The following is a 6,957-nucleotide window of genomic DNA, read 5'->3' as shown; positions in this document are numbered from 1 at the left end:
TAGCATCAACTTTAGCTTTATCCACTTCAATGCCTCTTTCAGAAATTTTATGCCCCAAGACAATACCTTCATTAACCATAAAGTGGCATTTCTCCAATTCAAGACAAGGTTAGTTTCTTCACATCTCTGCAAAACTCGATCAAGGTTGCTCAAGCAATCATCAAAAGAGGATCCATAAACGGAGAAATTGTCCATGAAAACCTCACAAATCTTTTCACAAAAATCAGAGAATATAGCCATCATGCATCTTTGAAAGGTAGCAGGTGCATTACATAAACCAAAAGGCATACGTCTATAAGCAAAAGTACCGAAAGGGCAAGTAAAAGTGGTCTTTGCTTGATCATCGGCTGACACAAGTATTTGAGAGAAACCAGAATAACCATCTAGAGAGCAAAAATGTGTGTGTTTGGATAATCTTTCTAGCATTTGATCAATGAATGGCAAGGGGTAATGATCTTTTTTAGTAGCTTTATTTAATTTACGGAAATCAATTACCATCCTATAACATGTAATAATTCTTTGCGGAATCAATTCATCTTTATCATTAGGAACGACGGTAATACCTCCTTTCTTAGGGACACAATGGACATGACTCACCCACTGACTATCAGCAACGGGATAAATTATACCTGCCTCAAGGAGCTTTAGTATTTCCTTTCTTACCACTTCTTTCATCTTAGGATTCAGCCATCGTTGGTGATCAATAACTGGTTTGGCGTCTTTCTCCAAATTTATTTTGTGTTGACATAAAGTGGGACTAACGCCCTTAAGATCATCAAGAGTATATCCAATAGCAGCACGGTGCTTCTTCAGAGTTTTCAATAATTTCTCTTCTTCATGCTCTGAAAGGTTAGCACTAATAATAACAGGATATATCTTCTTTTCATCAAGATAAGCATATTTAAGAGTATCAAGCAATGGTTTAAGCTCAAACACGGGATCACCCTTGGGTGGAGGAGGATCCCCTAGGATTTCAACAGGCAAGTTGTGTTTCAGAATAGGTCCATGTTTAAAGAATACTTCATCTATTTCCCTTCTTTCATTCATAAACATATCATTTTCATGGTCTAGCAAATATTGTTCTAAAGGATCATTAGGAGGCACAGCAATAGAAGCAAGACCAATAATTTCATCCTTACTAGGAAATTCCTCATCACGGGGTTGTCTACGGAATTTAGAAAAATTAAACTCATGAGACATATCATCCAAACCAATAGTAACAACATCCTTTTCGCAGTCTATCTTAGCATTAACAGTGTTCAAGAAGGGTCTACCAAATATAATGGGACAAAAACTATCTTGTGGGGAACCAAGAACAAGAAAATCAGCAGGATATTTAGCTTTCCCACACAAGACTTCAACATCTCTAACAATCTCAGTTGGTGAAATAGTATCTCTATTGGGAAGCTTAATGGTAACATCAATATCTTCTAACTCAGCAGGTGCAATATCATGCATAATTTCTTTATATAAAGAAATAGGTATTGCACTAGCACTAGCACCCATATCACATAAGCCATGATAACAATGATCTCCTATTTTAACAGAAATAATAGGCATGCCTACAATAGGTCTATGTTTATCTTTAGCACCAGGTTTAGCAATTCTAGCAGTTTCCTCACAGAAATAAATAACATGCCCATCAATATTATCAGCCAAGAGATCTTTAACAATAGCAATATTAGGTTCAACTTTAACTTTCTCATGGGGTGTATAAGTTCTAATATTACTTTTACAAACCACAGTTGAAGTTTTAGCATGATCCTTTATTCTAACAGGGAAAGGTGGTTTCTCAACATAAGCAGTAGGGACAATAGGATCATTATAAGTGATAGTCTTTTCTTCAACTTTAATAGGTTCAACTGCTTTTACTTCTATGGGAGGATGATATTTAAACCACTTCTCCTTAGGGAGATCAACATGAGCAGCAAAAGATTCACAAAAAGAAGCTACTATCTCAGAGTCAAGTCCATATTTAGTGCTAAATTTACGGAAAACATCGGTATCCGTAAATATTTAACACAATCAAACTTAGGTTGTATACCTGACTCCTTAACTTCGTCAAGATCCCAATCTTCAGAGTTGCGTTTAATTCTTTCCAATAAATCCCATCTAAATTCAATAGTCTTCATCATAAAGGAACCGGTACAAGAAGTATCGAGCATGGAGCGATTGTTGTCAGAAAGCCGAGCATAAAATTTTTGAATAATCATTTCTCTTGAGAGCTCATGATTGGGGCATGAATATAACATTGACTTAAGCCTCCCCCAAGCTTGAGCGATGCTTTCTCCTTCGCGAGGCCAAAAAATTTATATATAATTACGATCACGATGAATAAGATGCATAGGATAAAACTTCTGATGAAATTCCAATTTCAACCGCTTGTAGTCCCATGATCCCATATCATCACATAGCCTATACCATGTCAATGCATCTCCCTTCAAAGATAAAGGGAAGACCTTCTTCTTGATAACATCATCGGGCATACCTGCAAGCTTAGATAATCCACAAACTTCATCCACATAGATTAAGTGTAAATCGGGATACAAGGTTCCATCTCCTGCAAACGGATTAGCTAGCAGTTTCTCTATCATACCCGAAGGAATTTCAAAGTAAACATTTTCAATAGGTTCATTAGGTTGAGGAGCAACTATTTGCTCTATCGGTTGGGGTGAAGATACCCCGAACAAGCCCCTTAAAGGATTACTTTCCCTAGTAACAAGTGACAGTAAATTTCAGCACACTATATAAATTTTTCCTTACCAAATTCCACCTACCAAAGGCGCTTCACTCCCCGGCAACGGCGCCAGAAAAGAGTCTTGATGACCCACAAGTATAGGGGATCTATCTTAGTCCTTTTGATAAGTAAGAGTGTCGAACCCAACGAGGAGCAGAACAAAATGATAAGCGGTTTTCAGCAAGGTATTCTCTGCAAGCACTGAAATTATCGGTAACAGATAGTTTTGTGACAAGGTAATTTGTAGCAGGTAACAAGTAACAAGTGTAACTAAAGTGCAGCAAGATGGCCCAATCCTTTTTGTAGCAAAGGACAAGCCTGGACAAACTCTTATATAGAGAAAAGCGCTCTCGAGGACACATGGGAATTATCGTCAAGCTAGTTTTCATCACGTTCATATGATTCGCGTTCGGTAATTTGATAATTTGATATGTGGGTGGACCGGTGCTTGGGTGCTGTCCTTACTTGGACAAGCATCCCACTTATGATTAACTCCTATTGCAAGCATCCGCAACTACAAAAGAAGTATTAAGGTAAACCTAACCATAGCATGAAACATATGGATCCAAATCAGCCCCTTACGAAGCAACGCATAAACTAAGGTTTAAGCTTTTATCACTCTAGCAACCCATCATCTACTTATTACTTCCCAATGCCTTCCTCTAGGCCCAAATAATGGTGAAGTGTCATGTAGTCGACATTCACATAACACCACTAGAGGAGAGACAACATACATCTCATCAAAATATCGAACGAATACCAAACTCACATGACTACTAATAGCAAGACTTCTCCCATGTCCTCAGGAACAAACGTAACTACTCATAAAGCATATTCATGTTCATAATCAGAGGAGTATTAATATGCATATAGGATCTGAACATATGATCTTCCACCAAATAAACCAACTAGCATCAACTACAAGGAGTAATCAACACTACTAGCAACCCACAGGTACCAATCTGAGGCTTTGGGACAAAGATTGGATACAAGAGATGAACTAGGGTTTGAGAGGAGATGGTGTTGGTGAAGATGGTGATGGAGATTGGCCCCCTCCCGATGAGAGGAGCGTTGGTGATGACGATGGCGATGATTTCCCCCTCCCGGAGGGAAGTTTCCCCGGCAGAACAGCTCTGCCGGAGCCCTTGGTTGGTTCCGCCAAGGTTCCGCCTCGTGGCGGCGGAGTTTCTTCCCGAAAGCTTGCTTATTATTTTTCCTTGGACGAAAGACTTCATATAGCAGAAGATGGGCACCGGAGGGCCACCAGGGGGCCCATGAGGCAGGGGGCGCGCCCAGGGGGGTAGGGCCCGCCTCCCACCCTCGTGGCCAGGGTGTGGCCCCCTCTGGTATTTTCTTCATCCAATATTTTTTATTAATTCCAAAAATGACTTCCGTGAAGTTTCAGGACTTTTGGAGCTATGGAGAATAGGTCTCTAATATTTGCCCCTTTTTCAGCCCAGAATTCCAGCTGCGGGCATTCTCCCTCTTCATGTAAACATTGTAAAATAAGAGAGAATAGGCATAAATGTTGTGACATAATGTGTAATAACAGCCCATAATGCAATAAATATCAATATAAAGCATGATGCAAAATGGACGTATCACTCTACGACTCAAGTATTTATTCATAAGACTCCGAAGAGTCAGATATGACAAACATGGGTCTCATGACCCAGCATTCAAGTCATACAAGCAATAGCACATGCTGAAGCTTATCTTGTCTGAGTACAGACCTACAAATGAAAAAGGCTGAGAAGCCTGACTAACTACCAGACCCTGCCGAGGGCACAAGATCATAGCTGAGGTAACAAGCTAACGTCGAAGTCCACGCGGAACTACTAGCGAGACTAAAGTTTATCTGCAAAAACATAAATTAGGCAAACGTGAGTACAAATGTACCCAGCAAGACTTACATCAGAACTATCTACATATGCATCAGTATCAACAAAGGGGGATGTGGAGTTTAACTGCAGCAAGCCAGCTTTGACTCAGTGACTGTCCTATACTACGACTGCAAGTAACTCTTTGAGGTGGCGCACACGAGTCCACATATTCACCATATCAATACACCACTATGGATCTGCTCCCATCTCACTATGAGAATGCCATCCATAGCACTCACGCTTATCATGCGCATTTTAGAGTATCCACTTTCAGTTGTCTATGAACTGTATAGGCAACCCAGAAGTCCTTTACCACGGACACGGCTATTCGAATAGATCATTTATAACCCTGCAGGGGTGTACTTCTTCACACACGCTCTCGCCACTTACCACCATGTACACGTCGTGTATCTCGGCAACCTTCAACCGGAAGCCTGGCGAGGGAGTCGGCCACGACCTGACTAACCACACAAGTCTCTAGTCCAGGTTTATCGCCTATTCGGGTTCCATCCGCGAGGAGATCCGGACGGGGTTTCGCTCACAGCCCCAAACGATGTGTGCAGGGTTCCTGAGACACCAAACGGGCGCCCGGCACACCGGGCCACGGTGTATCTACCGCATCATAGCCCACCCCTAGGGTCAGCACTACGCACGGCCTCCAACACATATCCTACAAACACCAGAAACTAGTTGCAACTCCTGGACAGAGATCAAGGCGATTAATAAGTCGAGAGGGTCCATTGGTTTCGGGCCCAACGCATGGTAGTAGCTGTTCATGGATCATAAACACAGAACTCAGTTCCTGAGGACGGTTTCAATGAGACAACCCACCATGTACTCCTACATGGCCTCTCACCGCTACCTTTACCAAATCGTGTTCACACACTTAGCTCTCAACAGTAGAACATGTTCACATACCTCCAAGTCATCCCCGATGAATCAGACCTGACTCAACTCTAAGCAGTAGCAGGCATGGCAAGAAGCATGAATGAGTAGGCACATCAGGGCTCAAACAACTCCTACTCATGCTAGTGGGTTTCATCTATTTACTATGGCAATGACAGGTCATGCAGAGGAAAGGGGTTGAACTACCGCAGCATGTAACAGTTGAATCATTGTTGTCCTAATGCAGTAAAAGAGAGTAGGAGCGAGAGAGTGGGGTTGTATCGGAATGAACAAGGGGTTTTTTCTTGCCTGGCACTTCTGAAGATATTATAGCTCTTCATCGGTGTCATCGAACTCATCGTCGAAAGCACGTCTATCGAGAGGGAACAAATACCGGCAACAAAGAAGGAAAACACAGTCAATGCAATGCACAATATGATGCATGATCATGACATGTCAATATGCTGTGTTTTGAGCTAATGCAACTAAAACCAGAAGGGTTTGGGTCATTTTGAACCAAAGGTTCAACCCCAAATTCAAATTATGATTTTAGCTAGTGCCTTATCATGTTTTGCACTAAACAGCAAGGTTAAGTTTATAAAACATGCATGAAACCAGTACAGATGGAAATATTGAATTTTTCTGATCATTTTTCATATGTAACTTATTCCATTCTGAGCTACGGTTGGATTTCTATGATTTTTAGAAGTTTAAGACATTTTCTGAAATAAATAAATCATTTCTAATTTATTTAAAATCCCAGAAAATGTTTACTGCGTCAGCACTATGTCATGCTGACCTTAGCAGGTCAACAGGAGCGGTCCAGGTCAAACCTGACCAGTGGGGTCCACTGGACAGTGACCCAGTGTTGTTTAGTGTCGCTGACAGGTGGGGTCGGGTCAACGTGTGACGTGCCCAGGTCAAACTGACCTGTGGGGCCAGTAGGGTTAGTTTAATCTAAACAGAAATAAAACCCAAGTTAATTAGGGCATGGGCCCCAGGTGTCAGTGAGCTAGGGGGGTTTGTTAGGGTGTCATTAGCGCTAATCACGCGGCCACGTCTGCGTCGCCGGAGTTCAGCCGGCGGCGACCTCGAACCATGGTGAGGTCCGCTCGGAACTCGCCAGAGGCCACGGTTCGACGTGCCAGGGGCACCAGAAGGAAGCCCGTGCCCGTGCGCGTCTGGGGAGACCAACGGAAGGGCGCGGGGTGGCCGGAGTTCGCCGAAAGCGAGCTCCTGGCGGCGGCCGGGGCTATGGGCGTGCTCAGGTTGGAGCTAGGGCGCTTGTGGGGACGAGCTGGTGGTGGCTACGGGCTCCTGGAGCTGCGTTGAACACGCTGGCGTGCTCGCCTGCGAGCTTCAGCGGCTGTTGCCATGGTGGCGGCACGGCCGGCGGATCTGAGCTCGCGGCTCTGGTGGAAACGGCGGCTACGAGGCGCAATAATGCGGGGA

The 6,957-nt window shown here is 43.1% G+C and overlaps 1 pseudogene; it reads left to right on the top strand.

Moving 5' to 3' along the window:
• The first annotated feature begins 6,603 nt into the window (after positions 1-6,603).
• LOC123120875 (uncharacterized) overlaps positions 6,604-6,957 on the top strand; it is a 25,694-nt pseudogene continuing 25,340 nt past the window's right edge.

The sequence above is a fragment of the Triticum aestivum genome, chromosome 5D (assembly GCF_018294505.1).
Source record: "Triticum aestivum cultivar Chinese Spring chromosome 5D, IWGSC CS RefSeq v2.1, whole genome shotgun sequence".
In the NCBI taxonomy this organism is placed as follows: domain Eukaryota; kingdom Viridiplantae; phylum Streptophyta; class Magnoliopsida; order Poales; family Poaceae; genus Triticum; species Triticum aestivum.
This window is presented reverse-complemented; position numbering and strand designations above follow the sequence as displayed.